At 36.8% G+C, this 27,843-nt stretch overlaps 1 protein-coding gene and 1 long non-coding RNA gene across 4 annotated transcripts in view; one reads left to right on the top strand and one right to left on the bottom strand.

Annotated features, from left to right (window-relative positions):
- Nucleotides 1-27,843, bottom strand: part of LOC106859772 (ubiquitin-conjugating enzyme E2 E2) — a 198,789-nt gene that overhangs the window by 151,344 nt on the left and 19,602 nt on the right. The gene's annotated exons all lie outside the window — the stretch shown is intronic.
- LOC148225166 (uncharacterized) lies at nt 1,410-8,373 on the top strand. Its single transcript, XR_015803373.1, has 3 exons — nt 1,410-1,619; nt 4,879-5,245; nt 6,933-8,373. It is a non-coding gene; the product is annotated as an uncharacterized LOC148225166 (long non-coding RNA).

Raw genomic sequence — 27,843 nt, 5'->3', positions numbered from 1 at the left:
CAATAAAATCTCCACAGAGCTTTTTCTTCTCCAGGCTAAACAACCCCAAATCTCTCAATGTTCCACATAGGAGAGGTGTTTCAACCTCCTGGACACACTCCAACAGGTCCCTGTCTTTCCCATGTGCAGTACTCCAGTACATCCTATATGCATTTTTCCATTTTTGTTACATTGCAGTAACATGTAGTGATACTGGGTAATTCAAAATGACATTCCCACTTGTCTGCATCAGTTCCCACCGAATGAAATCTAAGTGCTACTATAAATACGTAATTATGTTTTTAATATTGTCTCAGAAAGTATGACAGAATCCAATTACCTAAGTATGGCAGCAGGGGCTTTAGTCCTTTGGTTAGATCACTTCTCTCAAAAGCACTGATTCTGCAACCCCTATTTGTTCTGGCACTCAGTTTTCAATCCATTCATTTAGAGAATATACATACATATAGATTGAGTTCAGCCATAAAAATTGCAACACAAAACATGAAATTGCTGCATCACATTTTGAAACGAAGTGCATAAATGTGGCCTTTGACACGATATGACTATTCAGATACTCACCATGTTGAGTTTGAACAATCCTTTGCAAAACCAGCACTGCAATTTTAATGCCTACATTTGTTCCCTATTACCTGGTTTGATTTTTGTGATACACTGAATTCAAGACAGTAATAAAACGAATTCTACTTTTCAAGGGTGCTTAAACTTCTAGCTGAGACTAAGCTTAACAAGAAGCGAGAAGAACAATGGTATGCTCAATAGAATAACTCCAGTTATTGATTGCAAGAACATAGCTTTAAAAAATGGTACATTTAACACATTAACTGGGTTGCCATTACTGTTATCTTGAAATCCAGTATGACTTGCACAAAGATTAAATTTAACACTTCACTTTTGAAACAACTGATTTTAGTGTGATTAGCATATGAAAAAAAATAAGTTGATGTAATAAGGAGGAACTTGTTCCATATGAAGGCACTGCTGTATCACTCAACAAACAGATTTGTCTAGTGATGCAGCAGTTTGTTGCCTTCTACTATAATGCCTATGCTAATTATTATACTCCCAAGACATCCTGGTATGATGCACATTGGATAAAATCTTGTACAGACTGATGGGAAAGCATGATGTCTTTATCTGGAATAAATATAAGACATGGTGAAGTTTCTCGAGAATCTGAGAATAATATAAGCCACTGGCTCAACCACAGCCTGTACAAATCTGCCTAGAGATGGAGCTACATGGGCTTTTACCAGAGGTTGAATGCTACCTTAAGGACCCTGGCACGGCTTGACATTCCTCTGATATTGTGGTCACGAACAGAGAAAAATGTCGGGATGCTAAGGATACTCTGAGAAAAGAACAGATAATGTACTTCCATCGTCCTGACAGAACTTCTTTGCTTGCAGCTGGGACTGTGTGCTCTGGCCTTTGGCATTGATTCATCCTCTCTGGCATGTCTCCTGTTGACGTGAGCTCTATCTGATAATCCTTCAAGGAAAGACAACCTTAGGTGATGTTTCACAGATGCTTCAGCAGCCCTTAGCACATTTTCCCAGAGCTTCATCCTTGTGGACGCTGCATTTATGGCTTCTCTTGAGATGTGCACACAAAAAAAGGTAAACAAATTGATATTTTGGGCACTACATAGAGCCTTCTGTCTGTATTTTAAGCAGGACAGGATATGCAAAGCTCTATACACAACAGTGAAACATCCAGTTCACCACTTCCCTGCTGGTTTCACACTATTTAATGATTGAATAATTTTAAAGTTCAGAAAAAAGGATCCCACACTATATAATACGTTGTTTTCTCACTTTCCTTCTCTTCTTGCTGTCAGTTTTTGTGGAGATTTGCCCTGCATTTACAAGCACTCATCTGCAAAGAAAACATTCATATCTGTTCTTTTCTTCCGTCCATGCTTTTTCTGCCTCCTGTTTCTTCCAAGATCTATTTTTGTAGCAGAGTCCCCTGACTAGCCTAACAGAGCAATCAATACTTGCTTTTGTTATTTCTCCCCAAGGACGAAACTTGAAAAGCTGATTTGTACAAGATAACTGACATCCTTTTGTCTACTGATAATCCATCTGAAATGGGATCAAAATTTTTAAGCTAAAGTAAGGCAACTCCACACCCTCCTCCAAAGCTTAATAACAGAATCCATCACAGGAATTTATCCTAACACTGTCCTGCAGTTTTTAGCTGAACAGAGAGGCAAAATGCAGCAGGGGATGCACCCTGCTCTTGTATGAATCTGTTAGTGAAAGCTGCATGCTGACCCAGAGAGGTCTGGCAACCCTCAGTACAGAGCACAATAACAATCCTTAGGATTCCCAACCGTAGCCTAGAAAGTCAAAGCAGGACAATATTGTGGGAAAAGAATTGAATAGAGAGAAATTTTTAAATTACTGAAAATTGTTTTTTCCATTGTTGACATTTTTAAAATAAGATTTGTAAATAAAACGGTATCAAAGAAATATGAATTTTTGCTAAAAGGCATCTTGGCAACCTTGAATACCGCCAATGGTTTGAGCAAAAATACCATAAAGAGTAATGATGTGGTTGATAAGGAACTTTTAACATTCAGAGCCTCGAACAATACAATTTTGGTATTTAAAATGTTTAATTGAAAAAAGTACTTGAATTTGACTAAAATATATTATGCGGATGCTCCATTTGAAGCACTGCTTAAAATATGTAAGTTACTTTTTTGTTTTATTAGTGTGTCTTTCAGTGTATAAAAAAAATCAAATTATTATCATTTTCAGAAGATTACTTATATCTTTGTTTAGTTTCTTCAGAATTTAAAATAACAGCATATAAAAACTGAGCACCATAGTTTTGAAAGCAAAATAGCTGCAATATGAAATTACATAATAACTACATTACATACAGCAGGCTGCTTAAAATTGTCCAGAACTGAATATGCTCATTTAACATAAATGGTTGATTAAAATAGGATCCCACTTAAGAATTCCAGAACTCTGACCTGGAACTTCACAGAGCTGCAAGTAAGCCAGCTGAGGTTTGAATTAAATAGGGATACACAAAAAATAACAGAAGTGATGTACATATTCCACATGCTACTGCAATGTTAGTCCTGCTAAGTTCTAAGTCCTGCTTAGTAGTTTCAAGTCCTACTGCAGTTTTTAGCCCTGCTATAGTCTTCATTCTCTTTAAGCACTTTGCTGGCATAAATCTGGAACAACTGACATCGAATCAGTCACCCATGCCTACCTCTCCCTGAATCCTTGCCTAGCTCCATCATAACGGTGACAGCTTGCTGGATGGACACAGCTTTTACTTTTGTAAGAACTCTCAGAAAGTCCAGTTGGTTAAGAAAAACACACCAAGTCCTCACTCTCCCCCCAGTCATTTACAACCAACCTCTCACCCACCCCTCCCCGTTTCGCTGTTTTTTAGAGCCACAGCTCAATCTTTCCTAGGAGCAGATCAGCTCACCCTCTTTGAGAGCCAGCTACCCAAGTAAGCGCCCTGGCCACCGAAGGCAGGAATTAATTACTTAGCTGAGGTAAAATGCCACCAAATTCTTGATACATTTTCCCAGGAGGAGAACAATTTAGCACCTTTTATGATAATACATAGTAACTCCAGTGTCCTTGCAAAGTTAATGGATATAGATGGCACGCCTTCGCCGACATTGCAAGCATTTCTCTGTCCTTTTTAAAATAAAGCTTGAAGAATACAGATTTTTTAGATCCCAGAACTCTTCTAATCTGCAGTGACATTTTTCCCAAGGATGAGTAAAAATGTGAACAGATGCACAATCGATTTCCCTCTCCCGCACATTAATGGATTTTCAATAGTATTCTACAAAACAATTAACAGCTTCTTTATCCCAAACAAAAATTAGCATTTTAGCTTCATGACTGCCACACTACTAAACCAAAAGAAATACCATCCCATTCTGAAAGCAGAAACTTATTTTCACTTGTGTTCAGTGCCCCAAGTTGAGGAACAATGCTTGACACAGTAACGACTGCATCTTTGTTTCACAACTTTAATGTGGATTACAGTTATTTTTAAAAGAATAGTTAAATTAATAATTATGCTACAATGATCTGACCCAAATGATTACATTCTTGTAAATAAATGTAAATGTAAAGAAAATGTAAATGTAAAGAAAACCTTTTCTTTTGATGCAAGATCTACTCCCACAAGAAGCAGATTGTCAGTGTATCTCTAATTGTACTTGCTTCAATATTGGAGTGAAAATGCCACTTTCTTTAGAGGAGTGATGATCTGTTCTACACATCTCCAGCATGCTGAGTTCACTATAACACATCTATTGATGAGAGCTGTTTGCTCTCATCCTTTGTCCTTTCATATTCAGTTATTTTTTCCCCTTGGATCTCATACAAGAGATTACTGTTGCTTTCTCTGACAATTAAAAGCTTTGTCATCAGATATAAAGTTCTGCTATTTCTAAGACACTAAATAAATTGAGCCCACCATCCTATTAGAAAGTGTATGATCTTTTACTTGGGATTACATTTCCAGGATTTATTTGTCCTATCTTTGAGTCCCAACTCAATTGCCTAGAACAAAATTTGATGGTCCATGGCAACAGGGCTGTAAAAACTTACTCTTCTGTATAGCAGTGACAAGTGGAAAATGGTTTATAACCACTTTGTCATCTAACTCAATAATAATTTTTATGAAAAATAATTATGTTTTGCAGCAAAAGTAGCTTCCTCTCTTTATAGGGTAAAAATGCAATTTTCCAATTATGAACTTAATAACCAACTGTAAACCAGTAACACTGTATTCCCAGCCTAAAGAAAATTCTATCTAGCTGCACACAGGAGCAGAATGAAAATTAACTTTTTTTTTTTAACTTGTGATTCTTTTTTTCAGCCATATGCCCAAACCAGAGTAGCAATAAGTATGTGAATCTCACTTACCAGCGGAAAAAAAAAACCAAACAGAAAGGCTTATCATCAGTAGTAGCAATGACTCATTGGAAAAAGAAAACTCAGGATAACCCAGATAACCCCGGGGAACTGTGTGAAAGACTTTAAAAATCCCTTTTTAAAGCAACAGCAGGCAGGCTGCAAAAGAAGCAAGCGATCTAATCCTAGCATTCAGCCTCACAAGCTCCAAAATACTTTGGACAGCCTGTTCCTTCCAGCTGCTAGAGGCAAGTGGAGCTTCAAATTCATAAGGTACTTGGTATTCAAAGACTGATACAGAAGGCAAGAATCGTTTTGCAAAAATCTAAGAGGTAAGGAAGAATATCTTTAACTGTGCAGTTTTCTAACATTTCTTTTTCGTACAGGTAATGCATTATCTTTCAGTAATTTTAAGAAGTGGGCTAGTTATTAGCATATATTAAGTTCTTTCTTGCAACAACTGAATTCACTGTTCTGAGTTGTTTTTTTCTAATTTATTCTTGCTGGTGAAGCAGTTTATTTTTTTTCTCCAGAGCAGGTGATACTCATGGGCACATGGAGCAAAATATCTGCCAGCAAGCAGAGAACCTGATTAATCAATCTTTGCATTTCATACATCACTCTATGAAGTTAAGTCCTTTCAGAGAATATGTTCTTTCTTGTGCCTTACCAATAACAACCAAATGCACATAAAAATACATTGGACTATATGAACCCCTTCAATGTACCTTCCTGTTCAAGAATTAATAAGTTTTATGTAACAAAAATACCACACAGGTCCTAGCTGAGGAAACTGTAAACAGTCAGGGCTATTCAAGTTTATCCTGAACAAGGAAAAACATGTAAATACATATTTAGGTATAGCATTGCATAAGACTGTGTGAGATATATGTCTGTAAAAGGTTTGTTTGAATCACTACTGTTATTCTGGGGGAATTTTTTTGTGGTTTTTGTAAATCTGGAGACTCAGTCTGATTCACAAACCAATTTAATTAGGCCTTAAGACATGAAACAACAAATGAGAATTGTAAATAACACATTTTCAAATAAATACACACAAGTATACCCCATAGGGCTCCCAGAACATCAGACTGGTAACAATTTTATCTATCATAACAGTGGCACAGAACACTTTCTGTCACATGCAAGGAAAGTAATCTGTAAAACGATGTCATTCAAAAGCAGTTTCAAAACACCTTAATGATCTGCAAGGCAACCCCAGAGGTACTAGACTTACAAAGGATGGCTGTGAAATGAAAGAAATCACAATAACAAAAGCACAACGAGAATAAAAAAAAAATATGTACGTTTTTATAATCTGCTGCCTTTCTGGGCAATTGCTGCTTAAATACACACTGTCATAAATTACATGACTGCCAGATGCCAATGTCTACTGCAATGTTAGTAACATTCTGCTTAAACATTTGCTGTTCTCAGAAGCATTTCCTCTTCATACCTGACATATTCATCAACTTACTATCTTTCCCACCTCCCTCCCCCACAAGTATGAAGAAATACTGGAGAACTATCAACACTTTTGATGGTTCTTACTGCATCTTATTGAAATGAGATTTTTAAACTGCTCAAATGCTACTTTGTTTGAATGTATGTTATTATTGACTCTCTTCCACCTTTGCTAGTGATCAATGCTCATCTATTTTACAGGTTTCCAACAGCACTTTCCTGTGTAATTACAAATACATTCAAAATAACATCTCTTTGCTTGCTTACATTATATAAATTAAATTCTCAGTCATATATACATAATGAAGTGCACACAGTTGTCACTGCCTGAGATGCTTCCATTATAAACTCAGCAAAGCAGTGGGAACATTGCAGCAGTTGTAATATCAGCTCAGTAATCACCACTACCATTGGAGTGAGAAGTTTAGTGTTCTGGGGGAAAAAAGTTAGATTTCTATAAAGTAATTCACATATTTCATTACGGTTTTAATATTTATGATCTCTTTAAATAATTTCCTCACCTAACTTCATACCAATGATTTTATTCTGTTTTAGCAGTGATAACAGAATCATAGAACGACCTGGATTGGAAAGGACCATGGGCAGGGACACCTCCCACTGAACCAGGTTGCTCAGAGTCCCATCCAACCTCACCTTGAAGAGATGGACATGAAACTCTATGAATCTGAAGATATGTTAGACCATTGAAACATAGATGAGGATTTTCCCAAGCTGTAGTCAACCACATCATTCCTTCTTCTGCAAAGCTTACTTGTGCAGCAGCTCTTAATAGAGTACTCCACAAATTAGACTCTTACTCTTCCAATTATGAATTAAACAATGTGAAAAACTTATTATAAAGAATTTTCCACATAATTTGAAAAAATAGTTCTGATGAAGAAATGATTGTTTAAGCACAGCTCAGTCACTGCACCAGCTATGGGATGTCAGTCATCTAAGACTCACACTCTGGAAGAGGAGGAGAGAAGGTCATACTTGTCCAATCTGCTTGCAATATAAGAATGTAGAAAATAAAATGACAGGGCTTTAGGCTCAGTTGAAAAAGGAGGATTTGAAACAGTCTAGCAGTAAGCTGTAAAATCAAGTCTCGGTGGTCTGTGGCTCACATTTATATTCATAACCTGAAGTAAACTAAATCATCACTGACAACAATTACAACTTTAACACAGATGGGAGAAATGGAAAAACCCTGAACCGCCTAGGTCAAACAACTCGAACTTCTTGATAAGATCAATACAAGTAAATATCAGCGTTGAAATACCAAGAAACGCAAAGTCTTATATGCAAGATACAAATATGAAGACAGTACATTCAGAATAACAACAAAATTTGATTTGGGAAGGAAGACTCAATAACGTGCCACAAAAATCCACCTGAACACAGGCACCTTTGTCCTGGGGTACAATGCAAAAATGTGTATTCTATCACCATCTGTTAAAATGTGGGAGGGGTGGTGATCCTTATCTCTGTGGGAGATATCCTCTGCTGATGTGCCATCTGATAAGATCGGGGGATGATCATCGTTATCTATTCACAACCCATCCCTCCTCCAGAAGATATATTCTGTTAATGGGCCATTAAGTCCTATTGTGTGACTGATAAGATTACATCATCCCAATGGGAGATGCCCCAGCCAGGGGGAGGAGCCAAGCCTTTCCTACCTAGATAAAAAACTGGGGTTTGGGACGCGAAGGAAATCCTTTCCACTGGATCCCAGAGGAAAGTCGGACCTTTTCCACATCATCGCTGGACCTTCGGAGGAAAATTGCACCTTCTACAGGAGCACTGCTTCAACAGAACCACATCTGTCATCCAGGAGGACTGCAGCCACCATTTAATGGGACTACTACCAACACCCTGACTGACAGGGTGTCAGGTTGTATTTCTGACTTTGTCGGTGTTTTTTTCTTTTATATTATTGCATAATATTGTATTTTATTTTTTCTCTTTTTTCCTATTAAATTGTATTACTGACTTGGAGTCTCGCACTGGGTTTTACTTTCAAACCAACACAACCTTACACAACAGTAGTCAAAACCTAAAAAGCTTACTGTGAAAAAAGAATACTCCAGGAACTGGAATTATTTTGCTTTCAAATAGGAAGTTATGGAAAAATACAAAGCAATGAAAGTTCATGAAAAACGCAATGTAGCAACAGCAGAATCAGCATTAACTACACTTAAAACCCCCCAAAACAACCCAGACTGTAATTTACCTGAAGGATAACTGAGACAAATAATCAAGGACTATGCTTGTCCCCTTCATTAATTTGTTTCAATCAAAAGTCAGTCTTTTCAAGAAGAGATGCTTTAGTTCAAATGAGAATGAACTCAGAAAATCTTAATGTCATGCGATAGGCAGAAGGTCACACTTGATGATCACAGTTGTCCCTTCTGACCTACTGATCTATGAATGTTACATTAACATCTTTGAAGCCTGCATTTTATTTATTAATACTGAGAGTATTCTGCATGAAATAAAACTAAAAAAATGTGTCATAATATGGCATTTGACTTGAAAAGGGCAAAGCACAAAACCTAACTATCATTACTTTGTCACATACACAAATGCTTAAAACTGCAGCTACGAAATATTTTCATTATTTTTTCTGCTTAATTCATTGAGTCCCAAATGATCTATTCGTCTTTGAATCCTGAAAGGAATATCTATATTTAAGATACACTCCCATTAACGACCAAAGGACAATCTGAAGATTGTCATTATTTGGAACTGGTGAAAACAGAAAATTTGGTAAAGCACAATCCAAAAGAGATGTGAGATTGTGTGAGCAATATGTAAACTCTACTTCTCTTTGCATTAGTACTAGAAATAATGATAATTTTTATGGTACATTTTTTAGTTTCAAGATTAATACAGCTTATAAAAGAAGTTCAATATTACTCCCTGATGTATTACTATTCTGCCAGTGTACAGCTGCCAACAGTAGTTAAATCTGATTAAAGCCCCCTGCTGAGTTAATCAATCTGATAATGTCAGACATTATTAAGGAAGCATACATGATACGGTCACACTGTCTATTATCAGTGGCATGTACACCAGTGCCTTTGTCTTCACAGAGCACTGAAGCTATTTAAAACAGATAAGCATAAAAAGGATAAAAAGCATTATAAACTTTCAGTTTCAAGCATTTGTATGCTAATTCCTGCTAAAATACAGCTATTTAATACAAGATACCTTTATTTATTTTATGGGTTTGGGGAATACCGAAAAACCTGAAAATTTTAGAGCAATGAAGTGCAGCTTAAGAACACTTTCCATCATTCTGAACAATGCAAACACATTTCTGTGTAAGTCAGTCTTTTTGTATTAGAAAAAAAATCATTTTACAGAAGCTATTGTCTCAATTTGAGCTATATTCATACACAAAAAACACAGGTCTACCAAACACTACATGCTACTTGACCTACTCAGAAGTCAGCAGACATTACTTCAATGCTGTCATTACACTAATACACCCTAATGCCGAAATAATTTGCGTTTCAAAGGGAGCTGCTTCTTTTCTGTTTACATTACATTGAAACGCAAAGCCGTATCTATTTACATTGAGCGGCATTAAGTCTTTGCATTTCAGCACTATCAGCAAAAGTATCTATCATTAGCTCTAACGCTAATCAGCTCCTCAACAGATGAAGGTGTAATACCTGACGCAGCACAGTCCCTTTGCAAAGCATGTGAAACATTGCAGAGGACAAGGACACCCCGGTTGTTTCAGAACTACACGTGCAGGGGGCCTGGGGGAAAATAAGGGCAAAAGAAACCTGGCCAATGAAACACAAACTGCAACTCTTAAGGAATCAGCATCAAAGCTTGAGACAAACTCCTCTCCTAGGACTGGTGGAAAAGCAGTTTCTACAGTGGCTCAGGATCCAAGAGAAGTTGGATGGTGATCCCAATTCTACTTCCAGATGATTTCCTAGGAACCCAGTGTAAAGTCCCAGATAAATACATGTAATGAAATCTGACTGTTCCTGACTCGGTTCAGCACGATAACATCAGTTATCCTCTCTACACTGTTATCTCTTTTATTGACATGTCCTATCAATCTAATGTCCATTCCAGAATGAAATAATCAGTAGCTTGCAGGACACCTACACCTGAGAATCATAAATGTAAACCAGATCTACATCTTCTAGCCAAGAAACAGACTGCCTTAATTTTAATTTGTTTTGGTGGGTGGGTTTTTTGGTTGGTTTTTTTGGTTTTTTTTGGAGGGGGAGGGGGGGCAGAGGATGGACAGACAGGGACGATTACACCACAAACTTGAAGATCAAATATACCTCGTTTTGAAAAAATTCTACATAGTATCTTTCTACCCTGCTAGAAGTAGAAATTCTTTAAACTGTTATGTAATGTACATGTAATAGTCAATCCAAGTTCCCTGAAATTTAAATCAATAGCTTGTCTAGGAAGAAGTGCTCAGTTTTGATCCAGGGCAACAGAGTCTTTACAGACCACTCTGAAATATATCCATGTGTTTATAAATACGAGGCACCTCTCATAACAGCAAATCATAAAAATACAACTGAGCAGCACAATAGTTCTTTTTCCATCACTTTTTCTTTTACAAGGTTTTTGTGTCCCATGTTTGTTTCCTAATATTTAGCAGCACTTCAATTGAAGTATTTTTCCCCACTTAAGAATTAAAGAGAAAATAAACCAAAATGCTGCTTAACTGATGGATTAACTCTAGTTCAAGAACTGAGAGGAAACAGGTATTTCCAGTTACAACAGTCGGATAAAGGCTAAAGTACAAGATTTTTTTAAAACTGAAACTTATGTTCAGTCAAGGACATCTAATCCTTTTCACACTGTCTTTTAAACGGCAGATTTAGCCGAAGTTAGTTCATTGAAGAATAGTAACAAAATTTTCAAAACTTGCTACAATTTAAAAAGAAACAGAAGTGAACCAGTTTTTAAATGTTACTACGAATCCTATTTATCTCTTCCTCCCCTGCCCTCACAACCCCCAAAATCCCCAAACTGAAGATCAACTGGGTAAAAATAGGAAACAAAAAGACAGTGTCAGTATGCAACAGTTTACTATGGGTTTATGCCTCAGGGCTGAGTTCTCATGGGGATTCTCTAATGTCTAATATGGGTTGTATTTGCATATTAATATTCCCACAGGGCAAAAGAATCTTCTTTATTAGTCATCTGATTTTCAGGAACTTCATATGAATTCAGCGTCTCTGAAACCTCTTTCCTTCTGTCAACACTGGCTGAAATTTGGCCACTGAGGGTAGGGGACAGTACTGAGGGTAGGGCAGCAGACAGCATTGAACATATGCAGGCAAACTGCACGTCACAAGAGCACTTACCTAAAACCACAATATCTGAGCAAGACAATAAAAATTCACACCTCTACACAGACCCAAAGTAGGTAAAGAAATCTGGAACTAAAAAAACTCCTAAGTTTAACACCAGTAAAACTGTCCCACTCACAACAGAGAGACTTAAATAGCAGGCATAATCTGAAATCCCAATTTCCTTAATAATAATAATAACTGTCTTGACTTCCTTCCCCAGAATGCACCAACCCCTACAATATAATACAGTTTTGTTTTGATTCTCTGTTCTACCTTTAAATGTGGTCTATGCTAACGTCATACAGCTGTATGACTTGGAAGGTGAGTATTAATTCAACATACCTGACAGCTAAATTATCAACAACCGTACGTTTGCACATATGCTCAGACACAGGAGAAATATGCTATTAATTCCAGTCAAGCTTTTAGGAAAGTATGAGCATTGTGACAGAGGGCACTTTTATCTCCTTGGCTACAGCACACTAAAAGGTATGTCATTTATCTGTTGATCCAGAAAGATACTGCACTGTCTTCTTGTCAAAAAGATAGCCGAGGAACTTACAGAGTGATCACAGTTCTGCAGGAATTAATATCCTCCCATCCTTTGACCAAAGAAATCTTGAATCTTGCCTGAATCAGGCACTTCACTGATAGTCAACTGCTTTACCAGGAACCAGCCCTGAGACTACAGCCCCTCACAAAGGCACACCTTTTCTTAAAATTACTGCCTGCATAACAACAGCTCTATCAGATCTCTGAAGGCTGAAGTTCAAAGACAAACTCCGTATCACTTATAGAACGCCAGTCAGCTCACTGTCCTCCCACAGCACCTGGTATTTGGCAGCCTGAGGCACAGAGCAACGAAGTACCACGAAAATTGTCTGCTCTAGCTCTTTCCAATACAGCACATCCCTTAATATTGGAGACACTTCCAAAGCTCAGTTCCTTCTTAGTATTAAACATACCCCTAAATAGAGACTTCTGCCTATCCAAAGGAAGCTGAGAAGTGTCTTTTGACCCTTTGTGTTGCTTGTGAGCTTATTCACTAGAGAAGCTGTTGGAAGAAATTGGCTCTCCTGTTTTCCAGACGATCTGTTGAATACGTGATGAAAGGGAACATGTTGCCCCCTGGCCACTGGCACACGGAAGGAATAGCTACAAGGATTATAAGTGGGCTCTGGGCCATATGGTGTGTAGGCTTATTGTAGGAATTTAGCATTTTTTAGACTCCTACTTTCCTGTCAAATTGGTTGAAATTAGCCACTGAGCTTCCTCTCTGAAGACTTCGGAAGGAACATGGCGATTGTATAATCTTTTGCCATTGAAAAAAAAAAAATTACATAAAAATAATATAAAAACTAGGTATCTGCTCATGATAAAGGAAGGAAGAAGTAGTTTTAGGAGGTGCTTTCACAAACTGGGATATTTATTGGAAGCTGTAGCTTTAATAAATGTGAGCTTAGCATTACAGAAATGAGCATATATTACTGCATACAAGCTTACTGCTATGAAGTTTTAAAATAGAGTTCAGAAGCTAAGCCAGTTTAAGTACTCCCTTATCCTTCCAGAGAACGGTACAGAGTACATATGACTGTTATAAAAAAATATAATCTTATTTGCTATTTAGCTATTTCTAGAAACTCAATATTATGCTTGGATGTCTGCAAATATTACAAACACTTTTGTGAATGAAACAATACATCAAGTAAAATAATATAGTATTGAGGTCTATACCTGATGAAAGGCTTCTAGACAGTCATACCAGAAATGAATTTATTTATGTATAATGACTATATCTACTCAATATGTTCATGTTTTATTGAGGCTCAGTCTGGAGAGGATATAAATTGTAAATTGGGATTGCAGACTAAACTGAATGAGCATAGTCAGGTGTGGAGGAGGTCATTAAACATGGCACAGTTCCTCATCCACTGATGCAAGCAGCACATGCTTGGCATTTCATTTCAGTCGAAAAAGTTTCACATAGCAATCTGCTTAACAATATTATCTATTCATCTGTAGTAGTTTTAATGGACCTTCAGTTGTCTACCAAAATACCTTCCCACACTGTTCCCCATCAAAAGGTGAAGTTCAACTCCACAGACCTAAAATTAAGCTTGTCATCAACCCCTTTAACAGGGGGTCTTTGCAATATGCCCGAGTACTCTGCATCACTCATGGTGAAGGGAGGTAGTCAAGCCATCAGCTCAATCAGACCACAAGAAGGTAAGTACTGGCTGTGCACTAACCTTCTGGAACACACGCAGGCACAAGTTTAAAGCTATGAACATGAACAATTTCTGGAGCACTTATACACTCATTTAAGACCAACCTGACAACTAACGATTTCTTGATTAATGTAGGATGTGTAACAACTGTAGCATATAGGCACTTGTTGCAGGCAGCTTATAGATGCCAGGCATAAAGAACACTCTCCTTTGAACAGAGTTTGGCCAAATGAAAACAAAAAAACCCAAACAATAAACAACCACAATACCAACCACAAAACAAACAAAAAACCCCCCACAAACTTAACAAAGAAAAAAAAACAAACAAAGAAAAACAAATCATCCCAAAAAAACCCACAGAAAAACAGAGGCATGCATCAACTTGAGCGACAGCACAGAGCAATTGACATCGATTATATTATTTCCTATTATTGAGAGTTGGGAGAGGCTCAGGAGTAAAAAATGTCGTACAGTGGGAAGGAAAGTGGACAGTGATTTAATATCAAGAACACAGGTAGTTTAATGATACCAGGGAAGACCATATCATGTCCAGACTTCTAAGCACCAAAGCAGCAGACTTGACTTGCCATCTGTGTGGTATCCCAGAGAGGGTTTGAGGGAAACAGGTGCCCATGGCTCCTAAGAGTGTTGACCATGGAGGAAGGGCTGGGAGAAATCAGAAAGCAAGTTTTATGAGTTAGGCTGAAGCTTTGGGCTCAAAGTGCTGATCTGTATGCCAGGAGTGTTCCCAGCACTATTCCCTGAGCTCCTGATGAGAGCACAGTGAAGAAACTGGTGTAGGAAAGAGCTCAAATTTATTTTGCGAGGTATAACTTCTGGATTGAATAGAGTTGATACTTGTTCAGAAATCATGGGGCAAGGGAGCAAGAGGGGATAATCAATCCATACACAACCTTTTGGGATATGGAAGAATCCAAGCTTGCCATGTGTTCATGCAGTGCTTCTCTTTTATTTTATGTGAAAAAAAAAACCCTAAAAGAATGTCAGGATTCTTCAACAGACTGTGATCAAATCCGTTCCTGAAAGTAGTAATAATATATTGTCTCTCAAAGAAAAGAAAGTTTATTTGACTTACAATTACATTATACTGTCACTGAATGATCTGTTTTAGGTTAGGGGAAAGGCTGGTATGGCAGAGATAATATTTACCACGTTCCAACCATATTCAAGGGCTGGGTGAACCCTGTAACAAAAGTGATAAAGCAAAACAGAAATCTGGAAGGAAAAACAAGTAAGAAATATGGTGCAAAGAAATGGTCTATTGCTCTCCCTTGACACATTTAAATAAAGAAACATCCAACAACATCTTGATTACTGGACATCATGATACAGAAAGATATGTTAGGAATCAAGTACAATCAATCAGAATTCCACTTAAGACTAAGAATGACTGAAGAGTGGAAAAGACTCCAAGATGATGAATCATGAACTACAACTGAGGCAAAAAACAGATAAAAGAAAAGAAAATCAAATCAGGCAGTTAGGCAAAATCAGCCAAAGACAGCTGTCCTTATGTCAAGCATAGACACAGAGAAGAATAAATGTTATTAGAAGACCTTAATTTATTGACGTGGCTTTTAACTACAGAGCATTCATCATAATTATCAGAGTCAAATAAGCCCTTTCTCACCACATGAAATGATTAAATAGTTTGACTTTGCAATGGTAAATACAAGTGTAAATTTATTTTAAAGCTAAACTACAAGAAAATTAGGCTCAATGAAATTAAGAAATTAACAAGAGATTCACACACTCTCCATGTAGTAAATAAAAAAAAAAAATCAGGAACACTGATATTCGGGCTACGTAACTAGCACTGGTTATTTCAGGCACACAGAGTTTAATAATTGCCTTCTGAGTGTATTTTTGATCCACACACAGGGAGAGGACAAATATGCTGAGTGATGGTCAATAGCTCAAATTCCATTTTAACCTGTGGTAAAAAAGTGACAAGATTGATAGTAATGTGCCATCCATTCTCATCAGTCACACTTAGTTCTCAGACTTCTATTTTCCACAAATCCTGCTATACAATCAAAGAGAGAGAACTACTGAATTATTTATTAAAACTGACACCATCAATTATGATCCCATATAAAAAGTCACCAAGCAGCCATTTAAAGAATTAGAGTGCACATTTTGGTAGCTTTTGACCAGGTTAACAACCAGTCTGGTCTGGGACCAGGTTGGAAGCTCTTCTTATGGGTTTTAGGTCTGAGAAGTTTAACTTGAAAAAGCATCACTTTCTGCCACTACAAAGTGAAATCTTGTATGTCTGGCCAACAAAACTCTCCAATAATTCCTCTCTCTTTTTGTTCTTTCCCTGCCCCCTTACCACCTTTTGACATAATCTGAAAAGCTTGCAGAGGCATACCTAAAACAACAGCCTTGCAATAGTGTTTCTACATTGGAAGGCCAGCAACAGTCTGGCATCATCAAAGCCAAGAGTCCCAGAAAATTAAATGGGGTACAGGTGCTATACCTTGGCAACCAGCTGGACTCATACACCAAATTTCTGACCTTTTGGTACAAGAAAGGCATGCAGTTGCCTTGTTCCATTTCAGGACATGAAGTCCCTTTTAATTTACACATAATTTTCATGAAATTTCTATCACCTTTTAACTTCAGTGTTATTAAGTTCATGCTTTAAGAGATGTGAATAACTATACTACTGCTGTGCAGAAATTCCAAAATACTAACACAACACTGCATTCAGAAGAGTGGGTTACAGTCCCAAAACATCCTGTCTAGACAATTATGCAAAGCCATGGCCCACTGAGGTATTTCCCAGCATCACTTGGTGGCCCTAGCTCTGAGTAAATACAACCAAAACGCAGCTATGAAAGTCACTCTTTCAATAGCACCCAGCAGTAAGTGGGGAAACCTGGAAGTAATCTAATAGACAAATGATACATAATCCCTCATATATATGCCCAGCATGGAAAGGTGCCTAGATTCACAGAGTTTCTGTTTGGAATGATGTATAAGGCAGAGCATGCACCTATAATAGTAAATTGAACACGCCAGGACTGTCTGCTGGCTCAGAACAGCCTGTCCATACTCCCTTACCCTTCAAAGTACACAATTGCTGCATGGGAATCTCCTTCAGTCTCCCTTCTCCCAAGGCACACTGAGAATTTGTTCAAGAGAATACTGGTGGATGATGTGTAAAGCATTGCCAGATGGTTCTAATAAGTTAGCAGTATTAATAATAACAGTCCAAAAATACATTCTGGAGTTGATAATTTTATCCATCTAAACCTGAGTGACAAGTCCAGAGAGCTCATCTCCGCTTTGTAACAAGAAGGGGAAGAACATAAACAAAGAAATAAACAAAGGGAGGTAACTCAAACTATGGAACACCACAAGAGATGGCTATCTTGTTACCAAAAATACTAAATAGCTATTTTTTGGCGTACTTAAGAAGAACAGAAGCTATAAGAGCAAGGAAGATGCTCTCATCCTCAAGTGCCCAAAACGTTTTTGTTTGTCTTAACGCTATTGCTATTTTAGGTAATTACCATTGCAAGCACTTTCACCAAATTCTTGCCACTTATAACCCAGTAAAGTCCCCATGAATACACTCAGTTATCTCCCTAATTTGCAACATTTATTATCAACAAAATTACACAGTCAATATAGTCCCGTTTAGCTTCTGTAATATGAAAAGGCCACTGCTACATCACATGCTCTACTACTGGCATTTTTAATGATGAACAGGTTCACTAATCACAAGGCATAAATAAAGTTTTTGCTTACACATATTTACAACATGAATGTTTATACAAGAACAAACTGGCTGCAAAGGCACTCTTGTTAAATTTATCCTCTGGGTTGGTTACTTAAAATTAGATAACAATTTAAAAGCTATTTGCAAAAGGTTTTTCAGCAAGATTTATTTCTTACACGAGGAATCGTGTGCCTGTTTAGGAAGGAAATTATCTCTTTTCAACAGTACTTGGATCTTCAGCAGCAGGACATCCCTCTCCTACTGTTACCCTTACCTAAAACAATGTTGAAGTTTCTCTACCTGCTCGCACTAAACTGTAATTAAATAATAAAATTCCAACTTTAATAATAAAATTACTGGAGCAAATCACTCAAGTCAAAGTCAGAAGCATAAACTCTTAAGGCTTCAATTTAAGAGAACCAAAGCTTCACAGTATGGAATGCACCAACTGCCCACAAATGAAATTAAAATGATTTATAAAGTTGATGGACTTCAAGGAACAACTGTTTGTTTTTGGTTTTTATATATATATATTTGATCAAATTTAAGCAAGAAAAACCAAAACGCACCAAAAGGATGCAAAAACTGTATTCCATATTGATCAATACACTTAGGCTTAATGCATAAACCTTCAAAGAGTCTCTGAGATTCGAAGTTAGGTTTTGGTTTAGGGTTTTTTTTTTAAACAAAAAGTTCTGAAACAGAAAAACCATTGTTTAAAAAAATACATGCTCATAAATTTTTAAACTTTGTTCCTCAACTCCATAAACTTTTAAAGAAATTTCAACACCAAATAACATGTATATGATATTGACCCACATGCACTTACTTACTTGACAGACTTCCAGATTATTTGTCTAGCAAAAGATCATAATATAAATATTTTTTTAATGTGGTCTATATGCTGAATTAATGTCTCCCAATCTTTTACTATACATCCCTCAGATAATTTCTTCTTTGGTGAAAGATGCTTCTATTTTTCACCTCAGGAAAGCCACTCCTGACTCTTAAGAGTCATCTTCTGAAACTCAGTACATTTGAAACTTAGTGCATGTGACATGACTGCCATGAGCCAATACAGGTCCCAACCTTTTATTAGTGTATTCAATGCTAGTTCTTTATGTAACCTACACAGTGCTCAATGTGCCACCAGCAAGGCCTTTTTTGAGGACTGAATAGCACTGTAAAGCAATTAAAGTTTAAGCATGTAATTTACTCCAGATTTTTGTTATCTATTTAGTTACTGCTTTTAGAAGAAAAGGAAAGGACAAGAATGTTTACTGCTTTGATATAAAAGAATATTTTGAGTAATAAGTGTGGGGGTTACTTAAACTATTCACTACCATTCTGCCAGGGAGAGAGTGCTAGTGCAGACAGGGATTCTCCTTCACACAGACCAGAAGCCACATCAGTGCCAATAACAGAGGGCTGGCAATTCTGCAGGATGGCTCTGAGGTTAAGTGCTGATCGATCTCTTCCTGTATTTCGGGGCGGATGAGTTTGAGTATGTGAAATAGGCAATAAGTTTAGGAGGGATTTCAGCTGCATCTATTTAGAAAGTCTTAAGGTGCTGCTCTTAGTTTTTATTCAAAAGAACATGGAATGAATCCAAAGGAGTCCAGTAACTTTCAAGGGTGTAAAAAAACCCAACTAAATTGCTCAGTATAAAGAAGAGTTCTTCAAGACTGTATATACACTTCAGTATACAAGCAAGTGGAAGCACTTAACAGTATTAAACTTCGCTGTTATTAAAAGACAACAGTCAGCCAATTTCATTTATTAGAAGTCTAAATATAAAACAGTGCAATCCAGGTGATAAAAATAGTTGCAGCTGCTCAAATGAAGTGGTTCTGTAAAATTTTCAATCAAAGATTTAATTAGTGAATTTAAATGTCAGGCCAAATATTAACTCCTTTCAAAAAGGGTAAAAGTTGTGCACATCCCTTCCATGGCCTCTCTTAAGTTCAGCCTTTAGTTTCAGTCAGTTATCTGCAAACACAAGCCATATTCTGCTCCAAAAAGAAAAGCTATGTCTGGTTTATTAAGGTATAACAAAAGCAAAATTTGGAATGAACATGTTTATAACATTACATACAGAAACTCACAAAATGTGAGCCAACCACCACACACTGTCAGTTTTTAAACTGCATCTCATCTTCATTGTATCAGCCCACAAAAAAGACAGAAACTGAAACTTAGGTTCTTCTAATGACCAACTCAAAAACATGCTGGACTATTTATGCTTTTCAGCAAGAAAAAGGAAACAAACAACCCAACCCCGAAAACAACAAACAAATTACAATTTAATTATCACAGAATTCCAGAAACAGCAGAGGTTGACAAGGTCCCATGGAGGTCATCTAGCCCAAACCCCCAGCTTAAGCAGGACCACCTCCAGCCAGTCACTCAGGACTGTGTCCAGACTTCTTTTGAATATCTCTGAGGATGGAGACTCCACAACCTCCCTGAGTGAGCCGTGGCAATGCTTGGTCAAGCTCACAGTGAAAAAAATTGTGTTCTGACGTTCAGACAGAACCTCCTGTGTTTCACTTTGTGCTTGCTGCTTCTTGCCCTGTCACTGGGCACATCTGAAAAGAGCCTGGCTTCACCTTCTTTACACCTTCTTGGTATTTATACTTCACTTGCATTAAGATCTCCCTGAATTTTCTCTTCTGTTCTCTACAGAATTTCGTTTTACAGAAGCTGTACACCAGATTCCATCAAACATTACACTGTACAAGATATGTCTATCTTGCCCTCAAAAACATCTTTTGGGATAAAGGAAGTTTCCCGTGCAATAAAATAAATGAAAACAATAAAATTTGAAGAGGTGAAGAAGTTAGCTACAATTAGTTGATATTTCCCCAACACACTACTTAGTTTTTGGACTTTCTGGGCTTTTTTTCTTCAGGAAGAACTGAGGAATAAAGAAGCAAAATGGACACCTAGCTGAAGGCTTGTCTATGTATAAACTTTCACTGTTCAAGAAAAACACATAATTTAAGACTACTTTTAGCTGAAATGGTCAAAAAGTTGAAATAACATTTAGAAACAAAGTTTACATTGATTCAGTTTAAAAATCAATAGACTTAATATAACCCTAAATAAGACAGAAACTAAAGAATTAAAAAAAAATCTGGACACATTTTAATTAAAATCAGTTTAGAACTAATTCAACCATTCATCAGCTTTTGTAGCCTGCATATTAGAAAAAGCTGATGATTCAAGTCGCTGTGTCAGGGGTATGAAAGAACACACAGCAGAAGCTGGAAGAGCATAAGGCTTGCAAGCCAACTGTTTTGCTAAAGAGTGGGTGAAATTGTGGGCAAAATTAATCTGCAAACTCAGTGAAAATTTTAGGACTGAATGGCATTTACTCTTGAAAAACACATACTAATACACTTTCTCTCCACATATAACCAGCAAATTTACGTTTTTCTATTTAACAGACAAGCATTTTTTGTTTCTTCTATGTTTTATTTTTTGTTTTAAAACTTGTTTCCAACAAATTCACCAAAGTAAGACTGAAAAGCAGTAACAGCAACCATCATGCGATTGAGTCATTACTTATCACACTGCACTATTTCCAATTCCATTTTGTGTCAATCGATACACAGCCAGAAAGAATGTCTATTTTCAAGCCTTTGTAATTGCTACAATATAAGTGCTGAAGTTACTTACTTGTATCTTTGACAACCATCTGATTAAACATTTTATTGTTCAAAACCAATTGTCTTTCTGCCAGATATTTTTTCCTCTTTTCATGTTTGCATTAAGCAAGCTCTAATCAGTTCAGTAGTTTGTACAACATGTAGCATTCGCCACACGTCTGCAACACATCCATTCATCCCAGAAAAAAACCCTTTCATGTATTTTTTTTTTCTTAGCAACTCAGTGTAAATGGCTACTAAAATCTGACATTATCCGTGCCCTTTATGATAAGAAAAATGAAAGCATATCCTGAAGTAAATTAATAACCCATCGAGACAGCTTCTGTAGTTGGACAGTCTCACATCACTGTGCTACTTACTAATCATGTCTGCGTGTTTTCTCTTTGAAACATTCTTCTGTTGTTGAGCTATAACAAACAAACCATGTATGGCTGATTATGCCACTGCACTAACAATTATGAGTTGGCCCTTTTCCATTTTGCTTGTTAAAATCTGCATTAGTCATGTGGAAAGCTACTAAGCCACACAGATTCTAAAAATGTTACAGGAACGTATGGAAGTGTTTAGGACTGAAAACAAGCCATTTAAGCACTTATGTTTCTTAGCCACAGGACTATAATGCATATGAAATAACAATTAACAAACAAGATGTCTCTTGCCAGTAAAATACCAAACTGTCCTCCTACAAAGCAATAATATATGCAAACACCTTAGCCACGAATTTGTGAATTGTCACAGAAAAGATCATTCCCTTGACATAAACCAGTAAAGTAAGTTTATTTTTATTTCTTAAAGTCTTGAAAGTAGCAACTCTATTAATTTACCGTGCTTTGGGAAAATTCTTGGCATATTTATAATATAGTCTGTCTAGCAGAGTTACATCAGTTATTAATTTAGTCCAGAAACTGCATCAAATTAACATCGTAAATAATTATAAAAACCCCAAACAAACAGAACCCACCAAATTCACGGGAATATTAGCAACAAAGAAATTTCTAAACATAGATCGGAAGTTTTCACGTGAATTACGAAACAGTTTGACAGTGCAGGAAAGAACAGCAGTGAAAGTATAAAGAAATTTACTGCTGTATCAAAATTAACAAAAAAGTTCTCAAGGCTAAGAAACTCCTGCAACCAATAATTTTCAAACAGTACAGGAGGAAAAACCAAATCCTCTCAAGGGGTAGCGGGTGGAATAAAGTACATGCATTCTATTCAATTGAAATCTTTTGAAATCCACAGTAAAATCTTAATCTTGAAGACCCTAGGGTGAAAGGGGCTATGTAAATTGAATAAAGTCAGCCCGAGTTTTTGGAACAGCCCCATTTCTGGGATACAGAACTGCAGTGTTGCATACAGCTCACCATCTCCCTTAAAAAGCTGTGAAGCTACCAGGATATCAAAAAATCCAACCTGCTAATTTATAACAATATTTGCATGTTTCTGCGCTGTTTCTTTGGGCGCTGAGCTGCTTGTAGTTCCCCAAGCCCAGGGGGAAATTTCGTGATCTTTAAAACCACCATGAGATAGGTGGAGCACAGAATAACCCTTAGAAGTCACAAGTCCTGATTGCAAACCCCTCAGGTGCTCCAGGAAGGTCAGGTCACAGTGCATAAGCAGTCACATATAAGGTAACAGTACAACTGCTACAAGTAACCAGCAACATAGAAGAATTAGGATGTGTTGACAAGAGGAACTAAGTTTAAAGTATTTCCCTTCAGCCCACACATGGGAGGAGGAGGAACCCACTCCTTTTAAGTTCTGTAAATACTCAGCATGTTTTTACTACAGCGTCCATTAGTGGTATTTATGCACAGCGATGACCTCATTCTTTAGCACAGTGAATAAACATGAGAGGAAAAAAAATAAAGTATTTGGGTTGTGTATTTATCAGCATTTGGCTCATTTAAATACTACTTGAATAACAATTATCTTTCTCAGCTGAGCACAGCATCAGGTTGGCAGACTGCTTCACTTCTTCTCAAAGTGACAATTAACCTTGATATCAGTTTGCAAAGTGCTCTGTACTGGCAGCAGAATAAAATTATCATTATCATATAAATCATAAAGATTCTACTGAAACTGAGATAGCTGTCATCCCTCAGCTATTTGTATTCAGCAAGGAGCAAGCAGGTTGTTGTAGAACATCTTCAGAATGCGTCATCCTACAGCCACCACATTGTGAGCTTTTGAGGCTGCATTTGTAGCTACCTGAAAATGCACGCCCCACATGTATGGCAAAAGACTCATGGTTAATATACATTATTAATTAAAAATCACTTCTGGAGGTTTGTGATGCAGAAGGCCATTACATTTGAATCATGAATTTAAATCTGATTTACACCACATTAATTCCAGGCATAAATGAGATTTTCGAGTTGATTATTGATGCCTATAAGCTAGACAGTATTCCAATAGCAGTGATACCTGTGATCACCTGACCTTACTCTTCAAAGTCTACAGTTTACCAACGACCAAAAAAAAGTAGGAACAAACCGCCCCCAAAATTAACTTGGTAAATGCTGGATCAAAATTCAGAATAGCCCTCTTGCACTCGTACTTAATCACTGTGTTGACAGATTGTTGAGGAATGTACTCAGACAACTAGAATTGTAGTAGTCATGACCACAACAGCCCATTGAAATCCCACACTAAGTAAATACATCTTCCCTTCTAGGCAGCCTGGACATGCAGAGAAGGAAGAAAATGGAGTCGTCTTCTCTAAAAATTTCCTACCTTCAAACGTGCAAAGACAAGTGACTGTGAAAATGTTTACAGGCATTTCTGACATGACACTTCATTTTTGTAATGTGCACACTGTGTGTCAAAGTGTTTTACTGTTCTTGCTGCTACCAACAGGACGTTGCTGTGAATAAGACATGGCAGTGAAGCAAGAACTCTTTTAGCAATAGTTTTATAGACTGACAGGTCTTATTTTATGTGTAACAGAACACAAATAAACAAACAGCCAATCATAAGGAAGGGCACCTTGGGTGTTGGGTTTTTACCCCCACTAGAGACAAGTATTTTCCCTGAGCCAAACTCCAGCAGATCTCCTACAAGTACCTCAGGAAAGGGAGAAAAAGAACATGCTCTTTATACCCGAGGCTAAAAGTGACTCCAGGCATTGTTTTTGGCAGGCAATTTGGCAGATTGTGTGCAGGAGATACAAGATGCTATGGTTGTGTTTCTGACCCAGCCAGCAATATGAGTTCTCTGAGAGGTTCAGTGCCAAGAAGTGCACTACTCCCACCAAGTATTTTGAATGAGCAAAACCAAGTGTGTTCCACGATGCCTGCTGCAGAAAAAGCAACATACTCCAATATAACATGGAGCAAGGCTAACTTTTCTCCTGTAATCAAAAGACAGACACTCTTCCAAGAAAGGTCCAGTCATGAATGCCCTGCTTTTCAAGCTCTCCAACAAAATCTGAAATAATGGGAAGGTTCATTTTCACACTACAGTCTTTCTCAAAATTCCTGTGGAACGCTCAAGCCCAGTTAACTCCAGCCAACAGTTTAACCTAGAAGGCTTAATGAATCCCATCCATGGTTACTTCATGCTGCTACAAAACCTGGCACTGCGTTATTGCAGTGATTCTGAAACCGGTATTTCTACAAATTCACCCTGGCTGCAAGCCCCAAATTTAGAAGTTTCTTAAAAACCCCTGGTTTGCAACCCTAAATGCCACAGCTAAGAGCTTAGCAATCAATTATTTATATCAACAAATCTGAAACCGCAAACTAGGCAGACATCTAATTTTTCACTCCTAAATTTCTCTGAAAATTAAATGCATTACATTCCATCAATCTTCTGTGCAAGGGTTATAACATGTCTAATTTTGTATGCAATACATACGTTTATCCCATTTAGGCTACCTAAGATAGCAAATAATGAGACTGCACAGAATTTTAAAGTTATCTGGATCCCATCCTATGTTAAAGTGACCATACAGCTGATACTATTAGTTATCCCCAGCATACTTTAATTACCTTTAAAAAATATTTGTCCATTTAGCTCAGAAGTATAAAATCCTAAATACTGCCTTCTTATGTGTAAACAGACTAATCATAAACTAGTGTAATAACATACTTAAAGATAAAAGCCACTTTAGAATTTAAATACCTTAAAGTGTAAAATCCAGTTTGCTACCATGGGTTTTTTACGTTACCCATAGAATTATGATATATGCAGAGGATACTGTGCTGGTCTCATAGAAAGAATAGAATTTCCTTTGACAATTTTAAAGTTAAAATAAAAAGGATAAAAATCTCTATTAGATTTATGATGTAAGTGTTCAGTGGTGTTTACCGTCAATACCTCCCAAACGAAAGTTAAATCAAACATCAGCTAATCTTGCAGAAATAAAAAGCCCTCCTCCCCCAAAACCCAATGCGTAAAAAAAATGAGGCAATCATTTTGAAAAAATAGAATTATTCCCTGTTTCTCCACTGCATAACAATATTATTTTCTGATAAAGGAAATTTTACTATTAAGTTACTGCTGAATTTTATACAAAAAGACTGCCTACAGCAAGATAATCCAGAATAAATGCCTTTAAAAGCTTTAAAATTCTTAGAGGCTACACTTAGCTCCAAGTTCCATAAAAGTTACAATAAGATATAAATAATTTTAAAACCCAATACAACGATAACACCCAAACCAGAAAAAGCCTTTAGAAATTTAAGGTTTAAGTTGTCAGCTGTGTCGTTACTCCAAGAGTAATTGCTGAAACCCTGTACAGCTTATTCTTCAAATATAACTCAATCTACTAAATTGAACACAAAGCCTTGTACTTCAGTCTTACTTACAGAAACACCATCTTGGCCTCCACAATATTTACAACATAAAAAGGCTACAAGTGTCATGAAAGCATATTATCACTCACCTATAGCCCTCTTTAGGCACAGTATGCATCTCAAATTAATGAAGGCCACATAAATATGGCTTTTGTGCCAAACAGACAGTAAATTATGTATTTGACTACACATTTCTCCCTAAAAAACCCCCCAGAATGTTAACATTAATCAGAGGAAACTTCAGATTCTGGCATAAATTTGACTCTCACATAAAAGGTAATATTTAAAATACATAATGTCTTACCACACAAACACGAGCTGCCATATGTGAGGCACTGCTAAGCGTGGTTTCTATTAAGCCAATACACAGTAACTGGCTTCTTTCCAAGCAACATGGAAGTATTTAAAAACCCTGTTTAATCCAATTCCACAGCCTTGAAACAAAAATAAATTAAAGTGTTGCAAGAACTGTTAAAATGAAAAATTAAAGGCATGTAAATAAGTGAAAAAAAAAATTGTCAGAGAAAATGAAAACAAAGATTATTTCAAGTAGATATCTTAATTGTAATTAGTAACATTTGGCATGTTTATGATATGATTCAAAGCTGCAGCCAATTAGATACCCCAAAAAGCTTGTAACAAAGCTGCAAATGTGTAAGTACAGCATAAATAAGTTTTATTGCTCACCAAGAAAACAGCATCCAGATCAATTTCATAGTTTCTTTCCAAAGTATTGCAAAGCATGCTCTGTTACTAGTTCATGACTTTTTAGTCCTAAACTGCAGCTTTTCAGCCAGGAGATTTTGGAAAACAATTTCAATAAATTCAATCTATTAACTGTTAATCTGCACACATTCCATATACACCAAGACCAAAAGAAAAATCACAGCATTGCCTTAGACTGCCATGACTATGCAAAAAAACCCCAAAACTAAACCAGCAACAAAAAGCCAAAACAAACAAACAAACAATAACACTCCTAAAACAAAGTGCACTAAAATTTAATAGCTGTTAAAAAGCCATATAATTGTGGTATTGGAACTGAAAAAGACTGATTTTTTAAAAAAACAGATTTCCAAGTTGAGGGAATTTAAGTATTACAGGGAACAGCAGAATTCAAATTCTGCTCAAATGTGGTTTACTGAAGACAACAGTGTTAGGCAGCTATGAGATTGTGCCATTTATTGAAGAAAACAAATACTTCATTATGCTGTCAGTCCCAACCAACAGACAAAATATCTTCCATTTCCCTCATTTATTCAATAATGAGTAAATTACTAAAGGGTAATGAGCTGCTAATAAAAGCATGTTTTTTACATGATTATCATGAAATGGCAGTGTCTGCTTATTCAGTGCAATAGTACCTGCTACAGTCACACTTTCAAATAATTCTCCTCTATCAAATTTCTGTAAAGAAATTCACACTTACATAGTTTTCATACTAGAAATTAGTCTACATTTGGGGGGGGGGGGAAGAAAAACCCCACAAAAATAGCTAACTATATATAAAATCTACACATTCAGGTATTTCTTTGCAAAGTTTCCCAGCAATGATATCAAGTCTCAATCAAGGTGGTTTTGCTTCCCTTGCTGGCAAGCAGTGATTGTTTATTTAACTTACTTATTTTAGGGTTTGGGGGGAAAGGTTTTTTTTGTGCGTGTTTAATGA

Source organism: Sturnus vulgaris, chromosome 1, assembly GCF_052056855.1.
Source record: "Sturnus vulgaris isolate bStuVul1 chromosome 1, bStuVul1.hap1, whole genome shotgun sequence".
In the NCBI taxonomy this organism is placed as follows: domain Eukaryota; kingdom Metazoa; phylum Chordata; class Aves; order Passeriformes; family Sturnidae; genus Sturnus; species Sturnus vulgaris.
Note: the sequence above shows the minus strand (reverse complement) of the source record. Positions and strands in the feature narration are given on the sequence as shown.